The sequence below is a fragment of the Dermochelys coriacea genome, chromosome 6 (assembly GCF_009764565.3).
Source record: "Dermochelys coriacea isolate rDerCor1 chromosome 6, rDerCor1.pri.v4, whole genome shotgun sequence".
NCBI lineage: Eukaryota > Metazoa > Chordata > Testudines > Dermochelyidae > Dermochelys > Dermochelys coriacea.
The window spans coordinates 29,361,339-29,384,277 of NC_050073.1; the positions used below are offsets into that span (position 1 = coordinate 29,361,339).

Below are 22,939 nucleotides of genomic sequence, written 5' to 3' on the forward strand. Positions count from 1 at the left end.
GAACAACTGTGTCTCTACCAGCACAGTGCCCTTAGCTCCATGATGAGCCACAAGCTTAGCCCTGACTCAGGCTATGTCTACACTGGCAATTGAATGACAAAAAACTTGCATCTTTCAGAGGTGTTCAACCCCCTGCCCCCGAAAGACAAAAGTTTTGCTGTGACAAGTGCCAGTGTGAACAGCACGCTGTCGGCAGGAGCGCTCTCCTGGCTGTAGCGACACAGCCCTGTTGCTAAAAGCTGCGTGGTGTAGACTTAGGAAAGGTCTAGTGGAGATCGATCCACTGGCAATCGATTTAGCTGGTCTAGTAAAGACCCACCAAATTGACAGCAGATCACTCTCCAGTCGACCCCTGTACTCTTCCCTCGACGAGAAGAGTAAGGTAAATCAATGGGAGAGTTTCTTCTGTCAACCCCGCGGTAACTTGACTTAAGTTACTTTGACTCCAGCTACGTTATTCACGAAGCTGGAGTTGCATAGCATAGGTCGATTTACCGGGGTAGTGTAGACAGCCTCAGAATCACCAGCACCACTTCCTTCAGCATCTCCATGTGCCTTGGAGGACTTCTCTCCACATAGTGAACCCACCCAATCCTGCTTAGCTCAAGAAATGTTTACAGAATCCTGCACAAAATAGCCCACAGCTTCTCACACAACACACATCATCTGCTGTCCACTCTAGGTCAAGTTCTCTGCTGCAGTCATTTACATCAATGCAAAACGGGTGTGAAATGCTACCATTATGAAGTGGTAGCATTTTACACCTGTTATTACTCACTGTGGAAAATAACTATACAAGGCTCAGAGGAGTGGCGAAATGGGCCATCAGTGCTTATAAAGGCTAAACTCTCATTGAAATCACTGCCTATAGACTGTGGGATGTGGCTGTTTGTTAGGTAAAAGCACTGTACACAGTCATTTACACATTTATCTCTAGCCTGCACTACAAAAGATGTTGGTATAACTCCATCGCTTGGGGGTGTGGAATATCCATACCTCACAGCAACATAGTTATACCAGCCTAATCCACCATATAGACAGTGCTACGTTGATGGGAGGGCTTCTCCTGTCGAGCTAGCTACCACCTCTCAGAGAGGTGAAATACCTTCACCGACAGGAGAAACTCTTCTGTCAATGTAGGTAGCATCTTCGCTAAGTGCTACCGTGGTGCAGCTTCACCGGTGCAGTGCTGTAAGTGCAGACACGCCCCCATCCAGCAGCACCGTTTTCTTTAATGCAGCTACTCCCAACAAGGAACAACTTCCTGGGTAAATTCTACTGCTCCTGATGGAATTCTGCGCCATCAAGCATGCGCAGAATTCGTGTCTCCTGCAGAAAAATGACTTCTGATGGGGAAGCAAAGGGAAGCCACAAGACTGGTCAAGCACCCCTCCCCAGCAGGGCAGACAGGTTGGTTTGAGCGCCCGGAGCAGCCTGTAGAGACATAAATCACCACTGGAATGGGAGGGGGGGATGGGCAGTTGTGCGTGGAGGGAGGGGGAGAGACACACACAGACTGAGACTGACTGTCCTTCTCACAACACTATTGCAGCACGCTTCGCATGGAAGGGCAGGGTTTTGGGGTGTTTTTAAGGAGGTAGGCATGGGGCAGGCTCTGTCCCCTCAGGCAGAGCAGAATGCAGCAGCCTGCCTGCATAGTGAATTGTTCCCATTGTCTTTGTGAATTCTCCCAGAAGTCTAAAACAGGTGTGAAAGTTTTAAGACTCCTTTACATTGCCATAGTGGTGTAAAGGACAGTATGGCCTTATAAATACTTATGGTGCTTTAGCGATTAGAACTGGTCTAAATTTTTGGACTGAAAACATTTCCTATCAAAATGTGCTCCATTAACCGTTTCTGGAGATGGTCAGTAGCCAATATAAATTGCGAGTTTGCTTCCCACATCCTCACTTGCTCTTCAGTGATATGTAACACTGAGCATATGGCTGCATATATTTGTTGAATAATAACTAAAAATAAAGGGTCAAATGCAGTTACATTACTATTAGGCAAGGGGGGTTGGGGATTTCCTCCAATGCTCCCCACTCCCATTCTCCATCCATTTTATTGTAGTTTAAATAAATTAGCAAAATAATTGAAACCAGAGTGATTATATTGCATTATTTTTACAAATATTCTGTGTAGAATTTTTAATTTTGGGGTGCAGAATTCCCCCATAAGTATAAGGAGCAGAAACATAGAGCATTAGCTTTTATACAGCTGCACTCTTATATGAACAGTGCTGAGGGGCTTCCTTCTCACTTACGGAAGGATAAACACCAGGATCTAAAGCCAGACTAAAGCAAAGTTTTAACTGTGGAAAAAATCCTCACCCTTATATTTCACGTCATAGGTTGCTACCGCACTTCCTGCGGAAAACCAGAAATACTGGGAAGACCTGGCTTCATTTTCCCAAGGCATTTAACCTTGTTTTATTTGGCTGTTTCTCTAGCCCTTCTTAGAAACATGTTTTCATTGTTTTGTATCCATTCCGGGGCACTTGCATTTTTCTAAGATAATTCAAATATATATCGCAAGATTAAAACTTCATTTTCCCTATTTCAACACCATCTATTACAAAATACAAAAGAAAGTCAAACTTTCTGCAATGCTTTTTTGACTCAGAGGACGAGGGGGGTCTGAGCACTATACAGTTGGCATTTGGCCTGGTCTGTATGAAGTGAGCCAGTGCTAGGGATAGGTCTTATAGACTGCTGCCTAGGATGCAGAGAATTTTCAGGGACGACTCTGTCAGGCCTCCTCCAACCCTAACAGGGACAACAGCCAGGCCAAGAGACACTCTGCCAACATAGCTCCTGCCAATCACCCTTTCCACAAACTAGGACAGCTTTCAAGGGTTTCTGCCCCTTTAAGAATATCCCCTTTTCACCAGAAGAGATATTGGCTCTTTGAGAACTGCTGCACCAACGTGGCTCCAGCTTAGCCAATCTCCCACCATAAGGTAGGAAAGTGTCAAGGGGAAATGGGAAGGTCTGCTTCGTGTCACTAGAAGTTCTGAGCTGGCCCTGAACAGATGTTTAGTAGGTAGGATGAACTTTGCTGGCAATCCTCTGCCCCAGCCCCACCTTCCCCATCTCTCACTTACGGAACATTGATGGAGAAGCTTCCAAAAGGTCAGGGAAGGGAGGGATGACAATCCACACAATGCCGCTTGCTTTCCTACCCTTTCCATCCCAGCCCACATCTGCCAGGTTTTCAGTCCCTTCACCAGCAGAGTGGAGGGGAATGATCTGCCCCAGAGTGCTCAGTTCCTTAGTAAAAAGGCTTCTTAAAACAAAAAACAAAAAAAAACAGAGGATGGTTATGGGGCTTGATACAATTATCTTAGCTTGCTCTTCGTTCTCTTCTTTTTATCTGTTTTATCCAGGCTGATCAGGAAGTTGACCCTGAATAAGATGCATTTCCACATTGTGAAAACATAGCTTGGTAAGATTTTAGCTACTCTTACAATGTGGGAATGAAGTCATTGCAACAAGTCAAGCACAACAGTAAAAAGTATAAAAACAACAAAAATGACTCCTACAAAATCTGGGAAACAGCGAAGTGATCTGATGGGCCTTGAAGAGAACTTTACATCTAAAAACACAAATGAGGCTGAAAGCAAAAACTTTCTAACTGATGTGCAGTTTCCTATCAGGAGGTCATCATGCAGATTAATATATTTAATAAAGCAGTGAAATAGATATTCAGAGAGGATACATAAGGCCCTCTCACTCTATATGTGTGAAATTAAAATTTAGCCATGTAAAAAGTAGGGCAGGTACAATTAACCGGTCTATGAGAAGTGTTCAGTGACCAATGAACAAAATCCGTAACTCTTGATGCATCACAAATGATTATAATGGCACCCTTTCCGCTGCTCTACACGTACAGGCCTGTCAGCATCCCATCATAAAGGCCTGTTTCAGAGCTTTTAATGTGGGTGCAAAAATTGGTCCTAGGTGAATCATCAGGTACTTTGGGAAACAACTGTTTCACCCACTTGGGGTGGGCCCTATTGGGTACTCATTGGAGGATCCCACATGTCACATCACCACCACCCCTCCCTCAAGGGCCTTCAGCTGAGAAGGGTGGCTGGCCTTCCTTTGGCTATCAATGCCCCTCTTTGCTGGGCCACACAGGTCACCACAGAGCTCCCCGCCGCAACTGCCCTCCTAGAGCTTGATGCTGAGCTCATTTAATACAATGGCAAAACTCCCATTAACTTCACTGGTGCAGTTTGAGGCCTCTAGTCCTCGCCAGTTTCAGAAAGTGAGAGCAAACCATGGAAGCATACATCAGAATGAACCCACAATACTTATCAAAAATACTTAGCTCCTTCCACAGTGCTTTATTTGTAGATCTCAAAATGATTTTACAAAAGAGGCTAAGCACTCTTGTCCCCATTTTACAGGAGTGAAACTGAAGCACAGGGAAGTTAAATGACTTGCCCAAAGCCTCACAGTGAGTCAATGGCAGAGCAGGGAACAGAACCCAGGAGATTCTCAGTCTGGTGCCCTTTCAACTGCATTTCCTTTGATAGTTTAACAAACACGGGGTAAGATTTCATTTTTTTAAGAAATACAGAGCTTAACAAAAATACATTGTCTTTGTCTCAAGGGCAAAGATATTGAAAGGAGTCTAATTCATAGTATAAATACATCCTGAATGAAATTTCAGTCACTTCCCAATATTCACTTCCCATGGTTTGTATATTTTTAAGGACAATACAATAGATAACTTCTGCTTTTAGGAAAAAGGTTCCTTCGGCTGTAAGGATAAATGAACTGTTCTTTCTGGGTGACCTTTCACATCGCAAGGAAATCAGATGAATTAGAGAATGAAGACACTGAAAAACAAAACAAAGCTGTTTTCTTCTGATTGAAATTCGGGTCTTGGGATAAATACTTATAACAAGGAAGGAGCTTCTTTAGGCTAAAGCTATTTGAAGCAATATGCAAGTTTCTGCTTCAGCAAAGATTTATACAGGGAAGTAAATATTTTTACTGCAAAGTACAAGCAGAACAATAAATTACTGAACAAATAATTTAGTACAGGGCTACATGAAGAGAGGGGAATTATATTAAAGATTAAAATCTAAGTCATGACTTTTGCTTTTAATACTCACTCTAATGAATCTTCTTTCTGAAAAGAGGACCCCGGCTCACCTCTAGGAATTATATGGGTGAATCTCACTTTGATTTAAAAATCTCAGTTTATCTAGTCAATTTAGACACCCAATTCCCATTGACTTTAATAGGAGCAGAGTATCCAAGTCTCCTAGGTAGCTTTGAAAATCTCACTATTGGCTGCGGTATTCCAGATGTCTATGGATCGTATGGTACCTCAGACACTGAGAGGTGGTCTTCTAGGTAAATGGGACCTAGCCACGTTAGGCCTATGTAGAGAGTTCAGATAATGATACTTCCCTACACAGAGGTGTTGTGATACTTTAATTAATTAATGTTTTGTAAAGTGCTTTGATGTAAGACACTATAATTGGCAACATATTATTGCTATTTCATTTTCTCTATCATTCACCCTACTCCCACCTAACCTATTTCAGAGGCCCTAATTGTAAGGGTTATAAAATTCAAATAAGTCCAGAGATGAAAATAATGTATCCCTTTTAGATCTAGGTCCCGCCTGTTAAGAGTGGGACTATCATGTCCAGTGGTAGGACCTACAGCTTTTCAGTGTTTGAGATTTACCTGTGGAAGTAAATCCCTTTGTTATTCTTAGAGAGTCTGATCCAGCAAAAAGACTCCCATTTACGTCAAAGGGTTTTGAATAAGTCTCAAACCGAACATCTAAAGGACTATTCAAGGTCATACTAGGCCTCCATAAAAATCTCTCTTGCGAATAGCTAGAAAGACACTCTCCTTTTACTCTTTTGCTAAATGGTAAAAGAGCACACTGCTGAGCCTAAAAACAATCTGAAAAGAAACTGTACATAATGAAGTTAGTGAAGTGTTGAGTCCTGGGCAGCAGCTGGGTAGCCATCATCTGTATTTGGTGATAATCACATGGTCCAAATCATGCTGAGCTTGTGTGGTCTTTCCCCAGGTGCCCTCCAGCCTATATATTTATCTAGGCTGGGCCAGCTGCAGTGGTTGCCAACTTATTTCTCTACAGCGTACAGGAGAGGGAAATGGAGATGCTAGTCCAAGTCAAAGGCAGCAGGTACTGGCTGCCCAGCCTGAAATCCTGGTGTTTTGTCATTATACACAGGCTGATTCCCCAAAACTTAAGGCAGATTTTAATCTTATGTATACGTCACTGCACTCTTTGCTCTGTGAGCAGGACACTTTCCCAATAAGCTCCAGCCCAGGAACTCGGGTATTTACGTATGTGCCTCTATGTAGGAGACACATACGTAAATAATTCCAACAAAGAGCAAGGCAGCTTCTGTTCTTAGTTATACCTCTGAGAATCTGCAGCAACTCAGAGTTACTCAAGATTTACATTAGTGTGACGGCTATCAGAATCGCTCCAGCGTCTCTGGGCACACTTTGCCCAGCCCATGCTATATGTGCATTATTATGTACACTGCTTAAAGGGATTAAAATTGGTAAACAGTTAAACTTCAGAAAAGAATTCATTTAATTTCTCCCTTAGTGAAAAGGTAAATTTTCCAGGCTCTCTTATAGATTGCAATAATTAGAGACCAGACTAGAGGAGCAATGTTTCTATTCGCATACTTATTACTGTGCACAATCATCCTCCAGTCTGTTTTCCCCTCTCTTCCTACCCCCAACCACAAACCCGTGTCCTTTCTAAGATGTATTTTCTCTTGGAGGCTGAAGGATGGACAAGCATTTCTCTCAACATTTCTCCCTCAGTGTTGTTTCCCTCCCATCAAGGTTCAGATGGTTCCAGAGCATAGTGTCTTCAGATTTCCTGGCTCTCTCATGGTTTCATTTGGGAGACGATGTCTTAATGCCACATTTACCAGCTTCTCTGCTAGCTCCCTCTGACTCGCAAGTTGAGTATCTGTGAGGGAATTCATTAGCAAGCAAAGCCAGACTTCATGTTGAGTCCTGACTGACTCTCCTGTGACACTGGCTTCAATGTTCAATTTATAGTCTGATATTTCTCCTGGCCTTCCAGTAAGCATGAAGCGCCAAGTAGGATTATGAACACTAGAAAAATGGCCATGTGGTTGTGACCTTACTTACAGTTCTCTCTCTCTCTTAAGTATCCTGTAACCACTGAAATGCTTTACCTACAGAGTATCTGAGCAAGCCCACAGAAACCACCAGTTTATCATGTGAAGCAACAGGTCATTCATGCTTTACAGTATACTAAGTGGGAACAGAAGGACATGCCACCAGTGCTAATTTTCTCACTACAAATAATTTTAAAAAGGTTGTACAATGTTGCTGGCCTGCTCAAATACTCAGAACCAGAGAGTGTAAATCAAGAATTACTCAATTCAATGTTCATTGGTGGATGGGGCAATTTCCCTGCTTCTGTTCCATTTATCCCTCTCTTGGATACTGTTAAACAAGGATAAATTTAAATCAGATCCCTGGCACACAGGTCCCACATGTGCAGCAGCTCCAGATCCAAAGGCTGCGCATCAGGAGGCGGTGACACAAAGATTATTAAAGCCTGCTGTCTGGGCATGAAATGGTGAGGGGAAGATCAAGGAGGGAGGGAGGCAAGAGGCCTCACAGAAAGGCTAAAAAGAAGAGCCTGTTCAAAGAGCCCTAATGTTTTGTTGGACCTGGGCCTTGTTTAGCTTTAAACCACTCCAGTGGAATCACTTCTGCCTTTATCCCTGGCTCAAAGAGATACTATGAAGAGCAACACTTTTGACTTTGGAATGCATAAGACTGCGCCCAATGGCAAGCCACCTACAGAGGCATTATCCTGGACTCTGACAATTCCTCAGTTTGTACACTGATAAACTACCCAGTAACAGCAACTATGCCCTGAGCTGGACTGAGGAGGGACAAAGAAAATCCCTCAGGTATTGTGACCATGCCAGTTCCTGAGCAGCAGGATCTTCCAAACAAACCCTTCGCTTTACAGGAAGACAGCAAAAATCTGCCCGTCAAGAACATTATGAGATGCCTGGTAGGAAGAGTAGAGGCAGGAAAATGGAGAGGAAAGTAACTTCTATAACCCACCTGATATCCAAGACCTTAGAGGTCATATGGGTCACTCTCAGTCTGAGAATATAATAAACCATCAATGCTAGTCAAACAATTTTGATATACTCTCAGAGCAGCAATAGATAAGTGTATGGAAAATACTATAACATTGACTATTTTTCATTGTCAACCTTAAACTTTCTCCTTGTGCCAGGCACAATCCTGATTTTTATTTTATTTTATTTTTTTAAAGGGAAATTAAAAAAAAATTTTGTTATGCCCTCTCTCTCAGGAAAAACGTAGCAGCTCAAGAGACAACAATCTTGTTCTTCAACACAACATGGGGCAGGATGGGGGTTAAAAAACCTGTTGGAAGTGTCAAATAGTACACGACATGGCAGCCCTATCTCTTAGTGAGATTCGCAAGAGACAGCATCTGAGTGCTCCAGAGACAACCCTGGTTTCATATATGCTTCTAAGAGCAATTCAGGGTATTGTCAGTGTTTTTAAACCCTCTGAGCTTTGGGATCTAGTTACCTGACTTCAATCTAGACCGTTTTTCTCCACACGCAGCACCACAACACTTGAGTTCAGCCAATGCACAGTTACGTTTAAATGGAACTGTATGGAGCGCCAGCATTTGCACCAGAGGTCCCTTGGCTCTAGAATTCATTTCTCTCATTGGTCCACCAAAGCCCTTGTTTGCGAACGCTCAGGCACAGCGTAAAGCCAATCTGTCTATTCAGGGCGGGCTCGGGTATGTGTCAGGAGAACAGGCTATTTTGTTAGTTTTAATTGCATTCAGTTTGGTCTGATTTGGACTTGTCCATTAGCCAGAGGTGGGCAAACAGTGAAAAAATATTTGTGGAATCATTTTTGAGAAAGATATTGCAAAAAGAAATGAAATAATTAATGAATATTATTCACCCAATTTTTCTGGAGATAGGGTGATGGGCAAATCTGTAATATACTGAAAAAGAAATAAACATGCACACCTGGAGCTCATACAGTGTATTTGCAGGCAGCAGATGCTATGGTGGTTGTAAGGATTCTATTAGTTAAGAAAACAGTCACATAAAACTTGGGTAACTTGTGATTTTTTGAGACCATTTTTAAGTCTTTTTCCTTTTTGCCCTTCCAATGCCCCTTCTCAGTTGGATCTCACCTCCTTTCTGAATTGTGCATTTCTTGCACAGGCATGGTTTCCCATCCCACCCAAACTCACTTCCACAAACCAAGGTCAACACATGTAATACCGCATAAAGATCTAGGGTAAGTCCATGCTGCAGTGAAATTGCTCCCAAATCTGCTCCCTGGCAGTGGAAGTCACCATGTCTGACAATTCAGAGACATGGATTTCTACTGTCACACAGGAGATTTGGGAAGCAACTTCATTGTCCCAGCACTTCAAGCCTCAGCTGACCTGACATAACTTGAAAGAGATATTCTTGATCAATGGAACGACAGCAACCGACAGCAGCTTTTAGCCCTAGAGCAGAATAACGAGATGAGACACCATAAATCCCCCCAACATTTAGTTTCATAACCCCAAATAAGCATTCCCACACACATACACAGACTCTGAATGACCCACTTTTCTCTAGCATGTGGAAAAACCAGGACATTAAATTTGTTAGTCTCTAAGGTGCCACAAGTACTCCTTTTCTTTTTGGATCTGCTACTATTTTTAAAGTGACCTCGACTCTAAGCACTTCCACAAGAACAAAAGTTCAAAATCATTGGAACTTTTCATTCTTTTTACCCTGTCTTATAAGAACCATTTTCACTCCCTCAAAGTAGTAACAATGTGGTATCAAAAAATGTCAAGAGACATTTTGCCAGTTACATCTCTTGACATGAAGCATTTTTCAGACCAATGCAGGGAGTGCTTATCTGGAAAGTTTGCTTATCGAACTTCATAAAATTCTCCCCTTAAATGTGTGTTGATCACAAGAAGAGTGTAAGAGAGCAAGAAGTGATCTTCCCTGGCAGCTTGCATCAAATATTTAGAACTTTGTTCTAAGTCACTTAGAATGCCAAACAGAATAGGGCATTTTGTATGATGCTAGTCAGTTTGCATCTGTCTCCTTCTGTGACTGTGATGTTCCATGAAGACAACTAATCCTTTTTTAGGGAAAAAAATGCAAACTATTAATTCAGTGTGGTGACCCTGTCAAAATACTGAAATGAATAACAGTAACAGAACTTTACACAATGGGTATTTTTAATACCATGGGAGTTAGGGAATAATGCTAAATGCTTAAACTCAAAGACCCAGTTTCCTGTGTTGGCACCAGCACTAGCATTAAATGTCCACACATCAGGCATTTTTAAATCTCAGCTTTAAATAAACGTTAAGTGACATGCATTTGAACTTAAACAACATCCCATTTCTTTTGTGGGTGGCTGCAGTTCCAACAGAAAATTATTGTGCCCTGCATCTGTCAGGAAGAACATTTCTGTTTGCACATACTCCATTTAAGTCTCAGCTGTATGGCTGTAGTTTATGGGCTCTCTGAAGTTGTATTTGACTCACACAAGCATGTCTTCATTTTTACACCATTTCTCCTTGCTTGGGATAGATGCATGTACCTCAACTGAAATAATACATACCTTGAAATCTCAAGCCTTTTGTCTCTAAGCTACCAGTTCAAATCCAGCCCTGCTTAGCATTGCTAGAGATGGGCTTTGAATCTTTGAAATAGGGTAGTTTGGACTCAGGTATGAGCTTACCATTTCTATAAAGGACTGTAACAAATCCAAACACCTCTAAAGTTTGGGAAGTTACAAACACAAATGCAGATCCACACTTTACGGCTCCCACTATCTCTAGTAATCATAGATTTGTTACCAGAATCTGAGGGTGTTTGGTGTCCTACTTGAAATGAATTGATGGCTTATATCCAGTTCTTCATGAACAAGTATCCACCTCATTCAAATCCCTCCCCAAACTTCATTTCTGCCCCCTCACCTACAAGAAGCAAAGGAGTGGGAGAATGTAACAAACAAGGGAACAGAACCATCAAGCTCAGCATATACAGTAATGAGCAACAATGTAATCCAATTGCTGTCATTCTTGTGTTTCCTCTCCCCATTAGGGTTACCAATTTTGGTTGGATGTATTCCCAGAGGCTTCATCACATGACAGAATCTTTAATTAAAGATTAAGCTTTAATTCCTGGAGACTTCTGGACAACCTTGGGAGGGTTGGCAACCCTACTCCCCTTCCTGACCACAGATACACTTTTTATGACCTCATGCATGGGCCAGGGGAGATTGAGCCTCCCCAAACAGCCTGGTGTGGCCCCGCCCACACTCTGCCCTCCGACCCCCTCCTGCACTTCCTGCTCTTCCATGGCCCAGGCTGGCTGCAGCCGGGGCTGGGGCGGGTGCCAGGCAGGTAGCGTGGCACTGTGCTGCACGGGGGCTCTGCACGTGTACCACCCAGACACCTGGCAATCCAGGGCTTGGGGAGCTCAGGCAGCCCGGGACAGGTGGGGGGAGCTAGCAGCCGTAGTGGTGATGCTCTGGGCTCCTGTGGCGGAGTGGGGACAGAAAGGGAGAGGGAGGGGCAGGGCCTTGGGCAGAAGAGGAGGGGCCAGGGGCTAGCCTCCCCCAAAAACCGGTGCACCAGCTGCCCATGACCTCATGTTCAATTTAAACTGCGTAAGGCCAAGTCTTTATTTGTGTTTGTGAAGCATCCAGTACATCTTGGGAGGGGGCTCAAAAAACCCCACAACTGTAATAAATGGGGGGGGAGGGGAAGAGTGCTCCCTTTTATGGACACCCAGCCAGCAGCTATAAAAATCCCTCTTAGTAGCTGTTCTCTAACTGCTCTACCTGTAAAAAGAGTTAAAAAGTCTCACTGCTATGCATATGTAAAAGGAAGTGAGTGGGCACCTGACCAAAAGAGACAACGGAACGCTAGAACTTTTTAAAATGGAAATGGAGGCGAAGCACTTAAAAGCAGAGACAGAGCTGAAGCTGGGTCCACCAGGTAACCCTAAGAGTCCTTCTCCAAGAACCGCTCTCCGTTCCAAGAAATCCCCACATACGAGGTAGACAATGACACAGAGGCCTTCTTAGAAAATTCTGAAAAGGCCTGCCTTGGGTACAACATCCCTACAGACAGTATATGGCGGAGCTGGGACCACTACTCAGTGGACCCTTAGCAGAGGTGGCAATTGAAATGCCTAAAGAACACATGAACAAGCACGAACTTTTTGAACAAAAGGCCAGAATTAGGATGGGGCTAAACCCAGAGCATTCCCATCGGCGGTTCAGAGCCTTAAGGTGGAAACGAGACGTGGCATTTTCCCAACACGCCTACCACCTTGTGAAACATTGGGATGCCTGGATATCTGGAGCAAGCGTTAAGTCTCTGGAAGATCCGTCTCCCCTCATACAAATGGAGCAGTTCTTAGAGGATGTTCCTGAGGAAAAAGAAAGGTACATCCTAGATGGGAAGCCCAAAACAGTAATCGAGGCGGGGAGATCAGAGCCAAATAGATGGAAGTGGCGGAGAAGAAGAAGAAAGCTAGTAGCTATTGGTGGGGATATCAGAAGGGGCAACCCGAGACGACACCCCTTCACTGGAGTCAGCCCAAGGCCCCACCTCACAAGGAGGAGCGCTCCACACAGCTAGGAAGACCCCAGATGCCCTCTCGTCCCACCATCCTACTCTCCAACCACCCACTTTGCCCCAGACCACAGTCAGCTGGGAAATGCTTTAAATTTAATGAGCTAGGGTATGTGAAGACCAACTGCCCCAAGAGAACCAGCTGACTGCAATTCATCACCCCAGAATCCCAGAGCGCGCCTTCAGGTCCAGATGCCTCGCAAATACCCCCAGAAAACTGAGTGTGGACAGGAGAAAGATTACTATGTGGAGAGAAACTGGAGCACAGGTGTCAGCTATCCACCAATCCCTGATGGACACCAAATTCCACAGAAGCCCAAGTGACAGTGCAACCCTTTAAGGTAACTTGCCTACAGCCAAGTTACCTGTCCAGTACAAGGGCTGGTCAGGAATATGGACTTTTGCAGTCTGTGACAATTATCCCATTCCCATGCTGCTGGGAGAAGACTTAGCCAGCCATGGGAGGCTAACAGAAACAATGGGGATGGTCACCCACAGCTAGACTAAACAGGCCTCCACACTTACCTCCATTCCTCAGCCTCCTACAAGGACCCAGTCTGTGTCCCCTGATACCACAGGCCCGGGGACCCAGCCAGAGGCAGTGGAACCAGATCCCCAGACCAGAGTCTATGGCAACAATTGTAGATCCAGTTCCTGGGACCCAGCCAGAACCAGCCCAAGGATCGGAACCTGCAGAGCAGTCAGCACCAGAGCCCATGATTACAACCCCACCAGAGTCAGGGGAGCCAGCACCAAAAGGTGCCACGGAACCTGCACCTGCAGCAGCAGCTAAACTGGCACAAGAAGCTGAACCGGAGCCTGAAATACCACCTAGTGCACCAGCAGAGAGCGGTTCACAGTCAACGGAGACCCCACCCCCATCTCACCTGCATCGCTTCCAGTGGGACCAAGTCCAAGTCCACAACCCAGCGAGGAACTGTCTCCAGCATCAAGGGACCAGTTCCAGGTAGAGCAGGAAGCGGATGAAAGTGGATGGTGGCACAGAGCGACCCACCGCCTCTCAGCTCTTCTAATAGGTCCAGGTTTGTTGTAGAAGGAGGACTCGTATACAAGGACACCCTTTCTGGTGGACACAAGGAGGACTTGGTCACCTACTCTGAAGGAATGCTCTCTAACATGTTTATCATACTAGGCCTTTTGCTCTTGCTGAAGACACCCAGAGGAAAGCGGTACATTCATGAATTTTGCCACCCAATGGCCAGAAGCAGTAGCTCTAAGCAACACCAGGACTAAAAGCATGAGCCAAGCATTGGCAGACATTTTTGCCAAGGTAGGTTGGCCCTCAGACATCCTTATGGATTCAGGAACTAACTTCCAGGCAGGAACCATGAAATGTCTTTGGGAAGCTCATGGGATGAGCCACTTGCTTGCCATCCCTTACCATCATCAAACAAATAACCTAGTAGAGAAGTTTAACGGGACTTTGGAGGCCATGATATCTAAATTCATGAATGAGCACTCCAATGATTAGGACTTAGTGTTGCAGCAGTTGCTCTTTGCCAACCGGACTGTACCACATCCCAGTTTGGAATTTTCACTCTTTGAACTCGTTTATGACCATGATATTAAGGGGCCATTACAGTTGGTGAAGCAGCAATGGGAGAGGGTTACATCTTCTCCAGGAACTAATATTTTGGACTTTGTAACCAATCTGCAAAACACCCTCAAAGACACCCTAGCCTTTGCTTGAGAAAACCTACAGGATGCTCAACAAGAGCAAAAGGCCTGGTATGACAAACATGCCAGACAACGTTTCTTTGGAGTAGAAAAGGAGTACTTGTGGCACCTCAAGAGACTAGCAAATTTATTTGAGCATAAGCTTTTGTGAGCTACAGCTCACTTCATCGGATGCATGCAGTGGAAAATACAGTGGGGAGATTTTATATACACAGAGAACATGAAACAATGGGTGTTTCCATACACACTGTAACAAGAGTGATCAGGTAAGGTGAGCTATTACCAGCAGGAGGTTTTGGGGGAAAACCTTTTGAAGTGATAATCAAGATGAGCCATTTCCAGCAGTTGACAAGAACGTCTGAGGAATAGTATGGGGGGAAAATAAACATGGAGAAATAGTTTTACATTGTGTAATGACACATCCACTCCCAGTCTTTATTCAAGCCTAATGTAATGTGTCCAGTTTGCAAATTAATTTCAATTCAGCAGTCTCTTGCTGGAGTCCGTTTCTGAAGTTTTTTTTGTTGAAGAATTGCCTCTTTTAGGTCTGTAATTGAGTGACCAGAGAGATTGAAGTGTTCTCCGACTGGTTTTTGAACGTTATAATTCTTGACGTCTGATTTGTGTCCATTTATTCTTTTACGTAGAGACTGTCCAGTTTGGCCGATGTACATGGCAGAGGGGCATTGCTGGCACATGATGGCATATATCACATTGATAGATGTGCAGGTGAATGAGCCTCTGACAGTGTGGCTGATGTGATTAGGCCCTATGATGGTGTCCCCTGAATAGACATGTGGACACAGTTGGCAATGGGCTTTGTTGCAAGGATAGGTTCCTAGGTTAGTGGTTTTGTTGTGTGGTTGCTGGTGAGTATTTGCTTTAGGTTGGGGGGGCATCTGTAAGTAAGGACTGGCCTGTCTCCCAAGATCTGTGAGAGTGATGGATCGTCCTTCAGGATAGGTTGTAGATCCTTGAAGATGCGCTCGAGAGGTTTTAGTTGGGGACTGACGGTAATGGCTAGTGGTGTTCTGTTATGTTCTTTGTTGGGCCTGACCCGTAGTAGGTAACTTCTGGGTACTCTTCTGGCTCTATCAATCTGTTTCTTCACTTCAGCAGGTGGGTATTGTAGTTGTAAGAATGCATGATAGAGATCTTGTAGGTGTTTGTCTCTGTCTGTGGGGTTGGAGCAAATGCGGTTGTATCGTAGAGCTTGGCTGTAGACAATGGATCGTGTGGTGTGATCTGGATGAAAGCTGGAGGCATGTAGGTAAGCATATCGGTCAGCAGGTTTCCGGTATCGGGTGGTATTTATGTGACCATTGCTTATTAGCACCACAGTGTCCAGGAAGTGGATCTCTTGTGTGGACTGGTCCAGGCTGAGGTTGATGGTGGGATGGAGTAGGTGACTAAGTCATGATCCTGAAAGCACTCCTGCCCAATAAGATGAAAGCATTGTGGGAGGGGCCATTTATGATCCAAGAGAGCCTGGGAGATGTTAATTATCTCATAGCATTCCCAGACCTTACTCTAAAACCCAAAGTATACCATGTTAATTCTCTAAAGCCCCTTTATTCCAGAGAAATCAAGGTTCTCCAGTTTACAGCCCAGGAGAGAGACGACGCTGAGTGGCCTGAAGGAGTCTACTATGAAGGGAAAAGCAACGGTGGCATAGAAGAGGTGAGCCTTTCCATAACCCTTGGGCTTAAGCAGCGACAGCAAATCCAGGAGCTGTGCACCAGCTGCGCGCCAATGTTTTCAGCCACCCCAAGATGGACAGAATGGGCATACCACTCCATTGACAAAGGTGATGCTTGTCCAATTAGAGCCCAACCCTACTGGATGGCTCCTCAAGCCAAAACCGCAATAGAAAGAGAGATCAAGGACATGTTACAGATGGATGTAATCCGTCCCTTTGAGAGTGCATGGGCCTCTTTCTATCTTTTGTAAGAACAGAATTGGATTTGTGTGTTTAAGAGGTTTGTGCATATGTTGTTTAATTAGCTGGTGGCAACAGCTGATTCCCTCCCTCTTTTTTTCACCCCTCTTCTTCTTTCTCAGCTCTTCCCCGGAAGGGGCATGAGGGTATCCCACAGGAAGGAATTCCTAAGTGCACCTTTCTGGGCTCTCAAAGGGGTTCTGAACTTGGGTGGTGGCAGCATCTACCAATCCAAGGTCAGAGAAAAGCTGTAACCTTGGGAGTTTAATACAAGCCTGGAGTGCCCAGTATTAATTTTTAGAATCCTTGTAGGCCCCCACCTTCTGCACTCAAAGTGCCAGAGTGACACCAACCAAATAATAATAAAGTTAAGCATTTAAAAAAAAAATCAACGTCACAGTTGGTACCAATTGTTCCTTGTTTGAAGTCTCAACAGAGAAGCCAAGGACTGAATTCAAATTGAAACTGAACTAACTTAGAGGTAGCCCCTTTGGATGAGAATTGAGGCAAAAGGCAATATAGGGAAGCTTGCATTCCTAGAACCTATGCTGCACCTCATCTATAGGCAGGATTTCAGTCACCATGGAGGTCAATTCAGCAAGCATTAGCAGCTTTCAAAAATGCCATGTGTAAAGGGAAGAAGGAACAAGGTATGGGAAAAGAACTGCTGACAATCAGATCGGGGTGAGTATGCAGAGCATCAAGTCTCAGCAGGTAGCTGTGTCCAAAAAGTAAATCCAAAATCCTTTGCAAACAGGAAAGTTCAGGTCAGAGAGGGCAGGAGGGAGGGGGTTGTTCTGCAGAGATTGGCAAGGTCTCCCATAACCTTTCTGAAGTTTTATATGACTGGGAGCATTTACAAGCTCAAGAACTGGGCCAAACTGAGAATGTAAATATTTGGTTTCAGTTCCCCAAACTTGTCAATATCTGCACTGCCAACCAAACCCCAAGTGTGGACCAAAACAAATGAAAAGCAATAGTTACATACACTGTACAACCGAGAGACAAAACTAACACACACGCATTTGGCATGAGAAAATGAAGTAACTTGTAAAATAAAATGAATTTGGTTTTGCTTGCATTGGACAAGACTTACTGAAGAAGCTTAGTTTGAAACTTGATTTGGCTCAGTGATCATATGGGAAGTTCTAATAGTATAGTAAGACCAAGGAGCTTTGCCCTCCCTGCCCCCTTTAAAAAAAAAAGCCTAACCACACAAGATGCTGAGTGTAATGAACTGTGATCACATACAGAGAGACACCATAGTCATCAGCAGAGAGCAAACCCATGAGCTTTACCACCAAAAGCACGTGCTTCTCCCATGGAATTTAGTAGCAAAGGTAAAATTGTCAAAAGCTCCTAAGTGACTAAGGTATCCCAGTCATGCATTTTCAAAAGTGACTTAGGTACTTTAGAGCCTACATCCCACTGATTTTCCATTAGACTTAAGCTCCTGAGGCCCAGATCCTCCAAAGGTATTTAGGCACCTCCTTCACTTGAAATTAATGAGTTAGACACCTAAATACCTTTGAGGATTTAGGATCTAAGTGCCTATGTCACTTCTGAAAATTGGATTTAGGCACCTAAATCACTTAGAAACTTTGAAAATTTTATCCTTGCTCCTTTAGTTAGCTGTGAATAAGTTGGAGGGTGTTTTAGTTATTGGGGCCATGCACTAGAGAGGGGCATGATCACACACATTAAACCAGTATAGAACAGCCACACTTCCCCTGAAGTAGGGTTCATCCTCAACTGAAGGGTGCTCAGTACCTCACAGAAGAGATTCAGTATCTTGAAGTACCAAGCCCCTACTGCCATACATTCTTTTGAGGATTTCAGTTGAGTCATGCTTTTTCCCCCAGGGGTGAATTAGGCCCACCAAGATTATGCTTCTTACAGAAGCCACACAGAAAATCTTCAATGCAGCCAGAAATAGAACTCAGGTCCCTTACTCCCACTTATGTGCATTAATGAAAAGCCCATCCTTTCTCCCCTAATCAAGTGAAAAAATACAATGCAAGCTCTTTTGCTTTACACAACTGCAGGAAATTCAGCTATGCTTTACAGTTAAAACGCAGACTCTTCAATGCACTGAAAGCTGACCTCTTTACAAGGGGTTAGCCCCATTTCTTCAAATACCCCAACCCTAAAAATAGTTCGACTTGCTAAACATACTTCAGCAGTTCCGTCACTTGCAGATCCTATGTAATTTTTTTTTAAACTGGCAACATTTATTTAACCAGCAATTAAAAAACGAGGCCCAGCCGCCCCAATGATTCTTCCCAGTGGGTCTTAGATGTTTATGGAACACAATGAAAACAATAAAATCATGCTATTCCATCAAGGCCTTGGCAAGGCTTCTCAACCCAGGATAAATTGGCCTGGCACATTAAAGTCCACAGATTACACAATGGTTTACAGGGTCACCATTAATAAGGGGTCCTTTAAAAAAAAGGATACTGTACATTTTAAAAGTCACTCATTTAAAGGAAAATTACAGTGATTAGTTCTAATTTCCAAGGAATGGATTGAGGTTGGACTCTGCATGCATCCACAAAGGTGGAGAAGGATAAAGGGAGTCCCATCCTAGCTACGATTGCAATGATTAAGCCAACCACCAGGGCTGCTCATGGCACTAGCCACCCTAAAAGAAGTGGGGAGAAAACAAGGCCATGATCCTTCCCCACCTCTGCACTGTCAGCTAGCTGTCAGAGAAGTGGAGTGCACGCTGTACAACTTTAAGATGTGAAGCAACATCCATGCTCCCCTGTGCCAGGGAGACTTAATGTCTCCTGGAACACCTACTGAAGAGAGACAGCTTTAACATGCTGCCAGCCCTAAAGGCACAATTGATCCCATACATAGCTAAGTAAATAATAGATTGCTAAAGGGAGCTAACAGTGCAATTTCAAGATGACAGAACTGGGCCCTATGTCACCATACAAGCAAATGTGGCAGCTTCCTGCTACTTCAGTCATTCCTATTAATATATGAAGTTTATCCATTTAAAAAAAATCATCATCAACATACATGTTTTGTTAACTAGACAAAGGGATTATCATATTTTAATGAATTGCAGTTTTCCTTTAAATAACAGCAATAATTTCCTGAAGTCTCAAAGCTAAAGGAATTTTAATAATTAATGTGATTAAAGCCATTCCCAGTATTCAACCTGCCAACTAATAGAAAATTCTGATCTGATGTGTATCCTGATAATCTACATGAAAAACAAATGACGACACCTCAATTACATACATCACCAGCTCAATACTATTCTTAAATCTGAGATCCTGTCATTCCTAGTCTAGGTTAGGAATATCTCCACACACTGACTATATGTTAATCTTGAAAAAAATCAGAACACACTTAACTAAAACACTATTTAATACACTCCTATTTCATTTGAGGAAGGGTCCTAGAACCAAATTATTTACTTTAAAACACAACTTCTTCCTTTATTTGCCATCAGTTTTTACTACTCTAGGTGGAGATTATTGGATGATTTAATCATTGGCTATATACACTCAAATACCAAGAGACTGTTCTGAACAGGAGAATGATCCCCAAAAAGCCCATATGATAATAAAAGAGGACTACAGCTAAACATTGTGTTATTCCAACATTATTATTGACATGTTCTGTACAAGCTGTGCTATGAACCTTGGTACATTTAGACTGGATAACAAGATCAAAAGTGCATTTCAATAGTAAGACTGGACTCACAATGAAAAAGCCCTGTAATATTTTGCAGCTACTCTTTTGGTTGCAGTTACCTCCTGCTCCTTCATGAGGCAAGCACTTGGTAACAATCCAGGAGAGGTACATCTGATTTTCCCACCAAATGAACTGTTGAAGCAGTTCCTTTAGCTCTTCAGCACAGTCTATCTTGGGATCTCAAACTTTTCCATTCAAGTCCAGGTGGCTCATCTACTCTTTATAATATGTGTGCAAATATTCAGCTGGCTGGGCTGTGTGAATGAGCACGGAGGAGAAAAGACAAATTTTTACAGCTGTCCTTACTTCTGTGGATCAAGGCTGAGAAGCAACACTGTTAGATTCTAAAACTATGGGCCATATCTTCAGATGGCATAAATTAGCACCTCTCCACTGCAGAGGCTAGGGCAATTTACATCAGCTGAGGACCTAGGCCTGCATGTACAGTGATGTCTCTAAACCAGAGAATAAAACTCTATTCTACTTTTAAGTGCCCATACCACACAACATTCCATCCTTGTGCAAATATAGTTATAACTTATCATAAACACTTTCTTTTCTTTTTTCCCCCAAAAAGGCAACCTTAAAATATCTTTTACTTTCTTTAAAAAAAGAAAAAACCTGACAGCTGGGTTTGGTGGCATAACCAGTTGATATCTGAGGAGAACAAACAATACACTAGAAGAAAAATAGCTTTAGTACTGAAGCACAGTATGAAAGGTACACGATCAAAGTGATGCACAAGCGCCCCCTCTCCACTGCACAGCATAGTACAAGCAAATCCAGGGGAAGAGAGACTTTCTTACCAAAGTCCCTCTCAAAATCCATCCGAACTAGTGACAGAGGGATATAGCTTAAAACACAAAGAGTTCCCAGTGTCCGGGGAGACACAAAGACACCGCTGAGTGTGGGAGTGTGAAGATTGCTCATCAGGAATCTCCTTCCACACTTTCCTGACCCTCTGCAGCCCGCTCCCCAGCTAGCTGCTAATATCTATTGTTCTGCACAGCCACACAAAGCCAGCAGCTCATTTAAACACACACACTCCCTGTCCCCTCCTATACCGAGCAGAGAGGAGGAAGGATCTTAGGGCTCAGAGATAATGAATCTTATCAAGAGTCACCTACCAGATTTCTGCCTCCATCTCCCCTACAGAAAGGAGACCTAGTCAATCTCCCACACACACCCCAGCACGGTTTTAGGCTCTTACCTAGGCTGCTGCCCGGAGCCGAAAGAATGCAGATGCAAATTCCAGCTGTTGCAGCTCGCTGGACGCCTCCAGTTCTGATCTCCTAGTCTGGCCAGAGGCAGCGTTTTGGAAAAGCTGGGAAGAGGGGGAGGGAGAGAGAGAGAGAGAGAGAGAGAGAGAGAAATATGCAAAGACAGGAAGTGGAGACAGCAGCGGCCAGTGCAGGAGATTAATGGGAACCAGTAACCCAGCAGCCAACAAAGGAACCTGCTCCCTAATCACAGCCTTCCTGGCTCCTGCTGCAGCCAACGCCACAAAAAAGGGCTGGCTTCACAAAGGAGAAGTCATTGCCCTCCCCAGCACGCAACCCCCAAACTGATTTCTAGTCCCAGGGAGATGTGCGAAGCTTTGGACAGTCTGCAGAGTGACAGCCCCAGGGAGCATATGGATCCTGGCCAGGCAGAGGGGACCAATCCCCCCAGGCAGCAGCAAAGGGCAATACTGCGTATCCTTGGGGTCAGATTGAAATGAGAGAGACAGGGGAACTATTGCCCTAATTTATTTTTAAGTGGACTCTTGTACTTTATTTGGATTATTTATTATTTGTATTAAACAATAAAACCTCTTCTCTAAGAGAAGCCAGCGTTGTCAGGAGCAAACAAACTGCAACTTTCTGTCATTTTCATACACAGACACAGACCCTGATGTAAACCACATGGTTTTAATCATAGGAGGAGAAGTGAATCTGATAGTATGCATGGAAACTGTGAGAGCTTGGGGTGAGAGAACCGACTTACAAAAAATCTAAAAAGTTCTCCAAACTCATAATGAAAGAGTATTAAGGTCACGGTATAAATCTCCAAAGGATGAGGAAGAGAGGGGAGAGGAAACAGCATGCATATGAACTTCATTAATGGTATCTGTTGTACAACTCCAGTCTGCTAGGGCTAGCCTTACTCATAACAATACTGTAATGAACTCCTCCCTAGTGGATGGAAACAAAACTGTCCAACTATGGGTCCTAAGCCCTATAGCCACTAAGAGACAAAATAAATGTGAGACCCTGATCCTGCACCCAAATGGAGCCCGCACTGATCCAGTTGTGCAATCAGAGACACACCAAAATTTAAGGGAACATGAAGATATTGGAATGGTGTACCTGGCAAAGAAAACATGGTGCCACTTTTCTACATGTCTATTGAATACCCACAGAGCACACTAGCACCTTATGGGCCAAATCCTTAGCATTGATTTCAGTGCACCTACACCAGTGGGTAGCTGCATTGAAATTTACCACTGAGAACCTGGCCCATGATGTTTAATGTAATATAAATATGGATCATCCTATTAAAGATCCACATTGCCAGCAATTAGCTGCAATAGCCAATTGGTATATTTGTGAAATTAATGGGGGGCGACAAAAACAAAAGTCTTGCATAGGTAAATATTTATATAGAGATAAATCACATCATGATGTGTTAAGTGAAAGGGAAAAGATCAGAAAGGCATCAAATCAGGAAAACACAAGGGCCAGATTTGTAAAGGTATTCAGGCACTTAACTCAAGGGGAATTGGGCACCTAAATACCTTTAAAATTCTGGCCCTATGGCATTTGCTTCATTTTATGCATGTGCTTAAATCCCATTGACTTCAATGGGACC

At 43.7% G+C, this 22,939-nt stretch overlaps 1 protein-coding gene across 15 annotated transcripts in view; it reads right to left on the reverse strand.

The window, feature by feature from the left end:
- DENND2B (DENN domain containing 2B) overlaps nt 1–21,650 on the reverse strand; it is a 304,550-nt gene extending 282,900 nt beyond the window's left edge. For 2 of the 15 annotated variants that reach the window (XM_043515659.1, XM_038407064.2), the window contains exon 1: nt 21,300–21,533. The gene's annotated coding sequence lies outside the window, so the exon portion shown is untranslated. Of the gene's footprint in view, nt 1–20,098; nt 20,280–20,895; nt 20,975–21,216 lie in introns of those variants that run through there. The other 13 variants (XM_043515664.1, XM_043515665.1, XM_043515666.1 and 10 more) reach the window with 11 other exon arrangements.
- Between the last annotated feature and the right edge of the window lie 1,289 nt (nt 21,651–22,939).